The sequence below is a fragment of the Canis lupus genome, chromosome 5 (genome assembly GCF_003254725.2).
Source record: "Canis lupus dingo isolate Sandy chromosome 5, ASM325472v2, whole genome shotgun sequence".
In the NCBI taxonomy this organism is placed as follows: domain Eukaryota; kingdom Metazoa; phylum Chordata; class Mammalia; order Carnivora; family Canidae; genus Canis; species Canis lupus.
Genome location: NC_064247.1, coordinates 11,852,333 through 11,865,086, shown reverse-complemented (window position 1 = coordinate 11,865,086; position 12,754 = coordinate 11,852,333).

Sequence of the window (12,754 nt, the reverse complement as noted above, 5' to 3'; positions counted from 1 at the left end):
ACTAAGTCAGGACACCTGGGTGGCTCAACAGATTAAGTGTCTGACTTGTGATTTCAGGTCGTGATCTAATGGGTTGTGGGATAGAGCCCTGCAGAGGATTCTTTGCTCAGCAGAGAGTCTGCTTGAGATTCTCTACCTCTGGCCCCTCTCTCTCTCTCTTTCTCTCTCTCTCTCCCTCCCTCCCTCCTCCAAATAAATAAATCTTAAAAAAAAAATACTGCACTTAGTGTCATCACTCTCTTTGTGTAACCCGCTATATTCTATGAACCATTTCTAACAACAACCCTGTGGATGGAGTACTATTATCATCATTTTTATTTTATAGGTGAGGAAGCGGGGACATAGGGAGCTTAATTAAGTGTCTGTCCAGTGTCACAGCTGGTAAATGGTGGAAGCAGGACTGGTCACCCTTCCTTTCTAGCCACCCAGTATCAGAGATCACTCAGTGATCCACACCAACAAAGTCACAACTCACTTCACAGGTTATAAAATACTACAAATTTAATTTGGAAGCAATGTCCACACATTCAGACCAAGAACAGCCTCAAGTCATAACCAAGCTGAGATCCAAATGTATGTTTGGAAGTCAGTCCTTGTAATTCATAAGGCATTTTCCCAAAGTATTTAGCGGTTTACAAATGGCGTGTAGATTCTATTAGCCCATAAAAAACCTAACCCATCAGGTAGCAGAACTACATTGTTTCTGCATTATCAGACTTAAATTTTATGTGTTCTATTACTTTTATAACACAGCATGTTCCAAGCTGGGAATGGAGATGTCTGAACCTCAGGCCCCCATCCAACAGTGGCAGCCCCTACATACCACCCAGCTCCTCCTCACTGCACTTTGCTCCAATACTTGTGGAAGTTCCAGGAGTAGTGAGACGACATCCTCGTGATGAAGAAAGTTACATTAAAGAGGTTCCCAGGCAAACCTCCAAAGAAGAATAGGGTCAGGTATGGGAGCTGACCATACTCTCAGAGAAGAGGCAGGATATTGAGGAAGTGTGGGGAGAGATGGAACATAGCAGGGATAAGGTTTGTGTATGGCATTTAGTGGTGAGCTACAGGTTGATCCCAAATCATAGCCCCAAATAAGCTTTAATGTTAAATAGAAACATGCTGGAACATTGTGTCATATATGATAGCCAGATAAATGAGATAGCACCAATTGTCCATATATTGTAAGAACTCAAAATAATACAGGACAAATACTTTCCCGTACAATGCTTTAGAGTTTACAAAACACCTTACCACCCATTATCTCTTGAGGTTCATGCAACAACCCTGTGAGTTAGGATCGATTTTTTTTTAATTTTTTTTTAATTTTTATTTATTTATGATAGTCACAGAGAGAGAAAGAGGCAGAGACACAGGCAGAGGGAGAAGCAGGCTCCATGCACCGGGAGCCCGATGTGGGACTCGATCCCAGGTCTCCAGGATCGCGCCCTGGGCCAAAGGCAGGCGCCAAACCGCTGCGCCACCCAAGGATCCCCCAAGATCGATATTAATATACCCATTTTACAGACACAGAAATTGATTGTAGCAGTTGAATTCCATAGCCACACAGCTCATAAGTTGTGAAACCAGTACTGGAATGAGGGCTTTTAAAAAAAATCTATGAGGTATGAGTTCTCTCTGCAACAACATGCCACCTCAGGCCAACTTCAAGGAAGGCACCAATATCCTACAGAAAGGAAAGGAACAGAGAAATAAAAACTGCTCCAGGTGAGAGAAACAGCAAAACACAGCCTCACATCCTGTTGATGTAGAAGCAAATATGACTTTCTCTGGAGCATTTATTTTGTAGCTCATTCATCCCTTCTCAAAATCCTAAATCCAGAGACAAGGTTACCTCAGAGGTGGCGGGAATGTAGTCGGCCACATAAAAAGGAAAAGTGTAGGTTTCCTTTCAAAGACCAGATCTCCTCAAACCAAAATAACATCAGTTATTCCAGTGATTTTTACAGTTATGTTTTATTCCTACACATTGGACTTTTTAAATTTATCTACAGGATTATCCCTTCTTTAATTGCAAGTATTTACTCAGGACAGAAGCCTTTCAATTAAATTGTCATGCTATATATTTTTAAAAATCACTCAAGTCCGAGGGCTCTTGATCAAGGCTCTGAGGCTCTTTCAGGCTCTAAGGTGAGTGCTGGGATTATTTGCTTGGCCATCAAGCAAGTTGAAGTGGGCCGCTTCCCACCAGAGTTTGATAGTTACAGGTAGCCTAGGTTCCAATTGTGAAAGACCTGCCATCCCACCAGCCCCACCATCTTGTTCTCCTACTAACGTCACACAAGCCCCTTCTATGTCACACTGTGGAGAAGAAAGAGGTTCTCAGAATGCCTGGCATTTATAGACATGAACTTCACCAGCCAGCCTCACAACGAATGGCTATTCTAATGTCCACCCCTGGATACATTAGAATTGATGTTCACACATGTGGAGATGACTTGTTTTATTTTATTCCCTATAAAGAGTGACAGAGAATCTGCATGTGCATTAGAGTGGATTTGGAGGCTGGTATATGAGGAGAGAGAAGACGATCACTAGTGAATGTTCTAGCCTTCTTGCTAAGGCTTTATCATACCTCAGATGGACTGACCATAGGCATAAATCCTATGAATGGAAACTTCAAAGCCAGTATGTTTGGTTCAGTTCTGATTCATCCTATTAGTGTCTTTCTAACTGGTTGGGCAAATTTTGGCCCTCATGCCTCTTACTGCCCAGCTTCCACTATACAGTGGATGATCCTGGCCAAGTATTATGGTCCCTGGACTCCTGAAGTCCATGATACTCCTGTATCATGTAATACAGACTGAATCTGGAATCAGAAGCCCTGGACTTGAATCCTATATTTGCTATTGATTAGCCACGTGACCTTAGCTAGGCAACAAGCTGGCTGATAAGCTGGCAGTTCTTCACTTATGCACAGAAAATAATAATACCTTAGCACTGTTATGGAAATGAAATAAAATAACATATATGAAAAAGATCTTGAAAACTTTAAAGCCCTCTTCAAATATGACTTATCCACTCACTTAGCAAATGCGAGTCACTGTCCCAGGCAAAAATAATAAATAATCGACATCTTTCCTTGTGTAAGTTTATAACCAGATTTTCTAAGAAGATAGAAATTGTTTCCACAAGAGGGGGAAAAAAATGAAGTGGACTTTCGAATCGTTATCTGGTTAAATCAGGCCATGGAAAGGGTCATTTAGGTATGTTCTAGGCATGGAGGGCAAGGGAGGCTTATGTTAAAGTGGTTCGATTTAACATCTGACATGTCTGTCACTGTAATCACAGTTCCAGGGACTGACACATGAATGCCCTGTTGTTGAAAATCCCATAATGAAGAAGAGAATATGACTTCCCTAGTCGCCTCCCTGACCCTAGTAGGAGTTTTCCATCATTTCATTAAAAAAGAAAAAAACCTACCACATACTGCTCAATATGGTGACTGGCTCCTGAACAGTCAAGACGTTATTTTCAAACACATTCTTTCATTGCTTTTCCATCCCCATGGGGCCCTGCTATAATTCCTGGCCTTCTGAAACCCCGTGGCTGAGCTTCCACCGTGCTGAGCAGATTTTCAAACAAAGTCCCCTTGCTGTGTGCATAGAAGGCCTCCAGAGCCGCAGGCATGCCTGTCGGGGGCTCCAGTGCTGAATTTACTTCCCACATCTTGGACACATCACTCTCTCCCCACCATCCCTCCCTCCAGTCCCCACTCCTCCCTCGCTCCCCTCCCCCTTCATTCCTAAATCCTACAGCCATGACAGAAATAAATTAGCTAGAGGTACAGGTCACACCTTGGAGAGCAGTAAACGTTCTGTGGGAAATCAATAGAGAAGATGGGATTCTCAAACAGCTGAAGCAGAAGGAATGATGCATTGATGGCTATACATAAACCAAACAAAGGAGCCTGAGAACAGCCTTCCAGGGAGGGGCCGTGCACTCCGGGTTCATTTATCCCAACACCTGAACCCGAGATAGCGCCACAGAAAACATGTTCCCCAGACACCTGTGCTTCTGCAGCTTTTTTCCTCAGGAAGGTTAAATGTTGCTCTGCGAATATTTGTAAAAATTAAAAATGATGTTCAGATTGAGGATGCTAATGCTGCCCCCCAACCCCGAAGCCTCCTGGAGGGTCCTGGGCAGCGTGTGGGAGACATATATCTCTTCCAGAAGAACTTCCCTCTATGGCTGCTGACAGCAAAGGAGGGGAGTGATGGTCTACATGGTTCACTGAAGCAGTGCAATCCCTAAAGCCTGAAGTGCGATGAAACCCAATAAGCTTCAGGCTCTCACAGACCCGGGTTCTAGTCCTGGCTTCGTCACTCTGTAGCAGAAGGACCTTGGGAAGGCCGCCCTTATAAAATCGATTGAGCAGCAATTGAAAACATGTGATATACATAAACACCTGGTACAGAAGAGACACCCAGTACCTGCTAGCTGCTGTTCTTTCCCTCTTCTATGTGATTATGAGGAGCTTTTTTATTTCTCTTGATGTCCATATTTTTTTCTTACCCTAGACCTTTTGCAAAGGTGGCCCCCAGTAAAAATTTGATCCAACAGGAAATTCCAGGTCTAGCAAAAAGAGGGGAGACCTTTCAGTCCCTCCACAGCTATATCAGCTACTAAATGCCACCCCAACTGAACAGTCTAAGTCAACATGGCAAGCTTGCTATGTGAACACAGTGCTGAAACAAAACCTACCTAAGAACCTCACTTTCAGAAATTTTGGAAATTGCATTTCTCTGTAACAAGTCTTTTTTTCCTCCTGTATTCTCTTTTTTTCACTTCCACAAAGTGCATTTACTAAATGATTTTGTTCTTTTTTTTCTCCTCGTTTCGAGCCTCCTCAGTTCCTCTCCCACAGCTGAATTTCAGTAATGAAACAAATACTTCTAGTGGGTAAGCCTTTACAAACTATCTCATATACTGACTTTTTTACATTCTCGATTTTTTTTTCCATTTTCAATGGTGGTGGGATACATATAATATAAAATTTACCATCCTCACCCATTTAAAAATATACAGATCAATGGCATTAAGTACATTCCGTTGTTATGCAACCATCGCCACCATCCATCCCCAGAACTTTTTCATCCTCCCAGACTGAAACTCTGTATCCATTTCCCTAGCCCCTAGCCCCTGGCAACCACCATTCTACTGTCTGTCTCTGTGAATTTGACTACTCTCCATACCTCATATAAGTGGAATCATACAGTGTGTGTGTGTGTGTATGTGTGTGCGAGTGTGTGTGCATGTGTGTCTGCTTTGTTTCCCTTCCCATAATGTCCTCCAGGGTCATCCATGTTGTAGCACCCATCAGAATGTCCTTTTTTAAGGCTGAATAATATTCCATTGTATGTGTAGGTACCACATTTTGTTTATCCAGTCATCCATTGACAGACACTTGGGTTGCTTCCATCATTTGGCTCTTGTGAATAATGCTGTCGTGAACATGGGTTCATGTGTTCAAATACCTCTTTGTGACCCTGCTTTCAATTATTTTGGGTATACACTCAGAAATCGAATTGCTAGATGGGATGTAATTCTATGTGTATCTTTTTGAGGACCTGCCATATTGCTTCCCACAGCAAGAGCACCATTTTGCATTCTCATCCACAGTATCTGGGATTCCAACTTTTCCTCATCCTCACCAACACTTGTTATTTCCTTTTAGGTAGCCACCTAATCAGGGTGGCAGTTCTCCCATCTTCTCAGAAGTATGTGGAAATATACCTGTTTAACAACTTGTTTGGTACCCTGAGTGGTGGTTCATTTCTCCTTTGCATACGGGAACCTCTTATGGTTAACCAAATTCTGCTTTGGCTACATTATCTGCCTAGCTTCCTTGTGTCTTCAAAGACTCCCATATTTCACTAATATGACAAATACAAAGTTAATTTGGGCAATAAAAGAGTTTTTAATATTTTGGTATAAAGCAGTTTGCACAGTTCAGCCAACCACGCCACCTTCCATCTAATGAAGTGAAGGAGGAGCCTTTTCAGAACAGAAGAGCAGAAAGCACAGGAATGGTCACATAGTAAGCAGCAGAGAGGAGAAGAATAACCATGGGTCAAGCAGGCTACGTTTTTAAAAATCACTTTGCCCTTTGGTCAACCCACCTGAGGAAATTCTCTCTGCCCTTCCAATTTTCAGGTGTGAAAAGTAAGGCATGGTGGAATGGAATAATCTACTCAAGGTCACACAGCTAAGAAATGCCAAGGTCGCAACCCAAATCCCAGGCATTTCACTCCAAATTCTGGTTTTGTGTTTGTTTGTTTGTTTGTTTGTTTCCAAATTCTGGTTTTAAGCTGCATGACACTACAGAATAATAACTGGGGTTTTCACTTCTGAAGCTGCAGAGCTATTAAGGGCCTCTTTTAGGGGAACACAAAGATGCATTTTGATCTGTTGTTCAAGTGGAGTGGCTCCCCAGAGGCAGGTGCTGTGCACAGAGTCAATTAAGCACCAACCCTTCGTGTGAACACTCAGCCAACTCTGGTTGAGTTGGTGGATCCAGAATTAGGCAAGCCTGGCATCTCCCACCTAAGGACCTTGCAGAAATAGTCCTCAGGAGCTGAGAGGCTACTGGACCACAGCTGGCCACCTAAAATGCTTCCTAGAGGTTGTCCTCCAGGTATGCTCAGTTAATGGATCAGAGCAAAGCCCTCTCTTTGCTTTGGTGGCCATAGATACTTCTCTCCTAGCAGATTTCCTCCTTTTTAAACTTCCTCAGGACACTGTGAACATGAAAGACACTAATGTGAGTAGAGCATAAAATCTAGTGGAGGATAGATAATAGATGCTCAAGAAACCAACACTCCTCTCCATTCCCCATCCCCTTATAGTAGACAAAGGACTGAAAGTCATGGTAAAGCATCTGCACTCAAAAGAATTTAAGAATTTTAAGTAGACATTTGAAATCTGTACTCAACATCCACTGTTCCTGAAACTGGCTTCACACTTTAGCCCTGCCACACCTATTTCGTCAGTCTGCACGTAAGCGCTCCGTGCCTTTATATGTACCATTTCTTCAGCTAGACTGAATGTGCTCTGAGGGGAGTGGCTCTGCCTTCCATTGGGTCTTGCAGCCCTGTTATGTATGGTGCACTTACAGTTCTCAACTCAGTTACAAAGCCCCAATTTGGTCAGAAGTGGGCCTTGGAGCTCTCTCTCTCTCTCTCTAAGGAGATCTTTCTAACATAATGCTATGTATACTCTCAGCGACTCCACCTACAACAGCCCAGTCAGTGCTGGTCAGAAGGGTCAAGAAATATAAAATCTTGACAATTCTACAGCCTGTGGGCACAAGGGCCTTCACTTGTTTTTCAATACTCACTGGAGCTATGAGTCTAGAATAGCCTCTGACTAGCCATTCTTCCCTTCAGAGAGACTTCTCACATGCAAGAAGTCTGCTGAGCAGCAAGAGAAGGACACCAAAGATGACCAGCTTCGACTCAGCCACACTGCTTATCTCAGACACATCTGCCTGGATAACTTCCCTCCAGCCTCTCCCTGGGTGGAGATGAAGAAGACCGCTTTTGCCTTTGTTAGCTCCCTGCCAGCAGGCAGCATGGTTTTTGTACTTTCAATAAACATGCCTTAAGTGCTATTCATAGGATGATGGTAACTCACCAACACAACTGCCCTGAGAATCTGGGAGTTGAGCTAAGAACCGACTGGGATTCACAGTTAGCATAACTGGCACTCACCCTGGGTGAAATAGAACACAACAGCAACAAGACCAGGCACCATTGAAAATGTTGTAGGGTTTACGGTGTGTGAAGCACCATACTAAGTATTTTACATATATCATCTCGTAGAATCTTCACAGCCACTCCATGCTAGGTATCCCCTTTCTACCTATAAGGTATCCCCTTTCTACCTCTGCAAAGATGCAGAGAAACCCAGTGAAGCCTGAGTGCTTTGTCACTATGCCATATAGCACACACCTTGGGGTCCTACAAATAGGATTCAGAGCCAGCCTCCCAACTCCTTAAGTGTGACTGTGGATGAGGTACATAACTTTTCTGAGTTTTTTCCTTCATTATGGGACTCACACTACTTAAAGCCCCTGCCATACCTTGCACCTTCATGAACCATGGGCCTCCTCTTTACATACCCCCCCCCAACTCAGTAACCCCAATCTCCGCACCTAGAGTTTCAAACCCTGAGTTGGGCAACCTGAACTCCCATCCAGCCTTTATCTGACATGAGGCAACAAGTCATCCAGTCTTTCAGCTTCATGATTTGTCAGATGAAAATGTTAACACTGGTCCAATTGATTTTAATGTGCAGTGTTAAAGATAAAAGGAAAGACGAGACAGTTCCCTGAAAGGGCTCATGTGCTTCTCAAATTTAAGAAACCATGATAGTAACAAGAGTAGGTTGGAGAGACTATTGCACAGAATAACGGGCCACTGTCCTAAACCTCTCAATGAATAGGGAAACTGAGTCCAAGATGGAGAAACTCACTTCTGACCATTCCTAACAGCATGTAGGTGAAGTCCTAAACTGGAGCTTGAAAGCTCTGTGTGCTGATTCTAACTCAGCCACTGCTTGGGACAAACCACTGCACTTCACTACATAAGGATGTGATAGTTGCCTTCCCCAAGCCCAATGGGTAGGGTATGGGCAGGACACAAAAACACCTAGAAAACTTGGGACAAGAACCTCTGGGAAGTCAGTTACATGCATTTTTTAAAATGTGATGTCAGGATTATTTTTTTTTCTCCCACTCACTTTCCCTTGTCACAATCTAAATTTTATCCAGATGTGAACACGAAGAGCCTTTGGGTTTCCTTTGCCCCTCGAAAGGTTTCAGTACTATTCCTTGAGACACAGGTCATGAAGGGGGAACAAAGTGGGAAAGGGTGCAGGGATAGGAAAGGGGAGTTGGAGGAGAGAATGCTCCAGAATGTGTGCTTCCTCTCTTTCTATACAGACAGAGCCAAGGCAGTGAAAGGGTCCCTGACACCAGACAAATGCCCTTGGCCGTGCAAAGCCTTCCAAGCTGCACTGTCCCACAGCCCAGACCGCGTGCGCGTGTGCACACACACGTTCGTGGAGAACTGTGCTCTCCCATCCCAACAAGGATTTGTTGTTTCAATTAAACTTATCAAGATCTATGCCACATGTTAGGGAAGAAAGGAAAAACCCAAACAAGACTGAATTACTGTGGCTATCTCCTTGGGGATCAATCTATAACAAATAAACCACCATCTCTGCGCTGGAGAAGCTTTTACTTATGAAAAGCAGAGACAGGTGCAGAATTGCGGCAATTGGTACTAAATCAAAGCCCTGGGAACAGAAGGAAGTGGATTTAGATGCATCCACTTAGCTTCTCTACTTAGGTCTAAATCACAGGACAGGCTGCGGATCAGAGGCCTGGCGGGGTCTGGCCTCCTCTTCCTCCTCTCCCCTGAGGTCCCTTCCCAGTTTGCTCACCGCTTCAGCTGCCCAGTAAGAACAGATGGGCAGAAGTTAAAAAGAGGGAGGTCAGCTCATCAGCAAAGTCCTATTTCAGACCCTGCCCCACCTCTTACCATCGCTTTCTGGGACGTAAAGATGGGGAACGAGGGGCAGGGGTGCTGCTGTGTCTGATTCCATATGAACTATGCTATTTCCATTTACATCCCCTGAATAGCGAGCTGGTCAGTCTGATTTACACATTGGTAATATGTGATGCTTTGTATTCCGGCAAATATTTAATCCCTGACTGATCAATAATCCTCGCCTGGCTGTTCTGATTTTGAAAAGAAATAAATCCCCTTTTACCCTTAAAATTCAATTAAAGGGTAAAAATTAAACAGGGTGCACTGTTCCTTCATGAAGCCATGTGGCTTCGGAACCTTAGTCCTCAGATGCTTTAAAGGGGTCGCCTTTGCAAAGTTGCCTTTTCTGAGATCCTAGCATCTCTCTAACCTGAGTTTTCTGTGTTGTCACAATTGATACGGAAGACAGCACACTTTAGACTCTGATCTACTTTCTTTCAATTCAAAAATAAAATTGTTAACCCAAACTAAACCAAGGAGTATATAGCATGGAATTTTTTTTGCATTCACTACTTATATTCATCAAGAAGGTCTTGATTTAATCTCTTCATTATGAACCTCATTTCTTCCTTTCTTTTTCCCTCCAAAACTACATTTTTAAAAAAACTCAACTCCTACACAGATTCTTAAAAAAAGAAAAAAAAGAAAAAAGAAACATGTCCTTTTCTCAGAGCTAGAATTGAACACTGCAAAAAATGCACATTACACATAGAAAGAGATGACTCTCCTTTCCAGAAGGGGCTCACAATGCAGCCCCAAAGCCCACCAAAAGTTCCAAAAACAACAGCAACAGAAAACAAACTCTCTTTCATCTTTGGCAGTAACAAAAGCAATAACTTTCACCAAACCAACCCATGCCAAGAATTAATATAACACAGAACACATCCACATTCAGACCATTATGGCTACATCAGCTCACCACAATATTTGTTTGAAAAACACATAATTTGTGGTACAGAGACACACACAGAGAGAGAGAACTTCTAATACAAAAAGAGGTTCTTTCAAATGCAAATTAACCAAAAGACATATTTTCCCTGTGTTTGGAAAAACACTCCAACATATGAAAAACATACTTTTTGTGTGAAAAAAAAATTGGTGTACACCCACTCAGTTGAAAAGGCAATTAAATTTGCTATAGATTACCTTCACAGTTGAGAAAAGTTAACTCCTGGTTTCATAAGTCCTTAAGGACTTTATTAGCATTCACTGACCTAAGCAGTCTTCAGCTCCCAGGTAGCAAAGTTTCTTTTCTTCTCCACTGAAATGCTCAAGTGGACTCTGAAGGACATTGTATTACTGAATTGATCGGAAGAGAATATTGTTTCCAATCTTCTGGCAGAAAGAAAGAAAAGAAAGGAGACGAAAGAAAGAAAGAAAGAAAGAAAGAAAGAAAGAAAGAAAGAAAGAAAGAAAGAAAGAATAACAGGGCAAAATGCAGTCTAATCGAGCATTCTTCCTGGTGGAAAAAAAAAAAAAAAAAAGTAAATCCAGTATTCTGGAATGAGTTCAAACATAGCTTGACAGGCTACAGGAGAATTTACACTGAGCATGCTTAGCCCTGCACTGCTTGCATGAGACACTCTTAATGAATATTACTTCCTTCCCACTGGCTATTCCTGCTGGAAGTCCACACCCACTCCTCTTTCAGAAGTCAGGAATTCAGCTTCAGCCAAAGTCCAGAAAACACGCTTATGCAGAGGCAAGGCCCCACCGATCCATAAACTTTCAGGTTGTGACCTGCAGGTCAGTTTGACAAATAGAACACGGGGGTGAATTTTTTTCTGCCCTTGCTTGTGTTCCCAGCTTTGTTGCCTGTCCTAAACTGCAGTTCCCCCGGAGAAAAGAAAAATAGACAGCTTTCGTGCTAAAGAACACCACGTCCTAAATGCCAGCTAAAGGCCTTTCCGATCAAGCTTCCAGACCCAGATTGGAGTTAAAAGTCGTTTGCATATTAAAACACAACAGTGAGGCTTTAGCTTCTGGATAAAATTGTTTGAAATTTTCTACCCAAAATGTATTCTTTCCGACAACTTATACATGAACATCATCTCTCTCTAAAATGCTACATGCTGGGGCACAACCTGAAAATATGTTCAAATTTCAGATTTCATCTGTCATACTGCCTACGTCACAATAAAAAACACTTATTTTTTTAAAACAATGCTTTCCTTTTGCCTTTTTCTAAATCTCTCTGTCATCTTTAATGACAGGAGACCTGAAATTCTGGAAATTTAAAAATAGACTACTTCTCTGACAGTCATAAGACAGGATTCTTACTCTGCATGTGGAAAGGGTTAAGGGGAGGAGAAGAAGGGGGAAAGGTAGAGAGAGGGCCTAATATAGACAGCATAGGAATGAATGGAAGGGCCTTTTATATTTAAGATGATTAAAAATGAGAATAATAAATATCTTTTTTTGTCCTTCTGGTATTTTCAGGATGCCATTTGTATGTTTCTATTCTTTATTAAATTGCAAATTAAAAATATTATTAAATACTCATTTGGAATTAAAGTGCTTATTTGACAGGACACACACACACATATATACACACACACGCCAGTTTGTGTTTGAAAAGAAGTGATGTCGCAGAGAGAGTCAAAGGCAACAGCAATTCTCTAGGTATACAAAGAAATATAGTGTGCCCAGCATCTAACAAAGACTGCCTTGCTAGCATTGATTGCTTCAATTAATAAAAGGGACTTCGATGTACCTTAAGAATAAACCCATTGCCTCTCCCTACCTGTATCCCCCTCAGCAGCTACTGCTGAGCTTCTATGACATGTTCCTCTTATCTGAGATCCTTGACTGCTGTTGAATAAATAAAATTTCCTCAGACATATTTTCCTTCCTGTAATTATGAGGTTTTTGGAGAGTTTAGGCATGAGGGTTGTTTGTTTTTATGCTTTGCCAAGGGGAAGAATAAAATTTAGCTCCTCCATTCCAAGTGTGTTTATTTATACTGTTCCAGAGCAAACTAAGTTTTCAGCAGTTAGATGAAGCCCAAGGGAAACTGAGTTTTGAAAGGCTAAATAATCCTCATGGCCCTACATAAAGTAAGTGCAAAATAGGAAGGATATTTTTTTTTTGTTTGACCTAAAATGATCGCCTAGAGATCAGAGAGGCCCCACAGCTTAATCAAGGGCTGGTGCTCTGACCTGTAGACAGCCTTGCCTCCC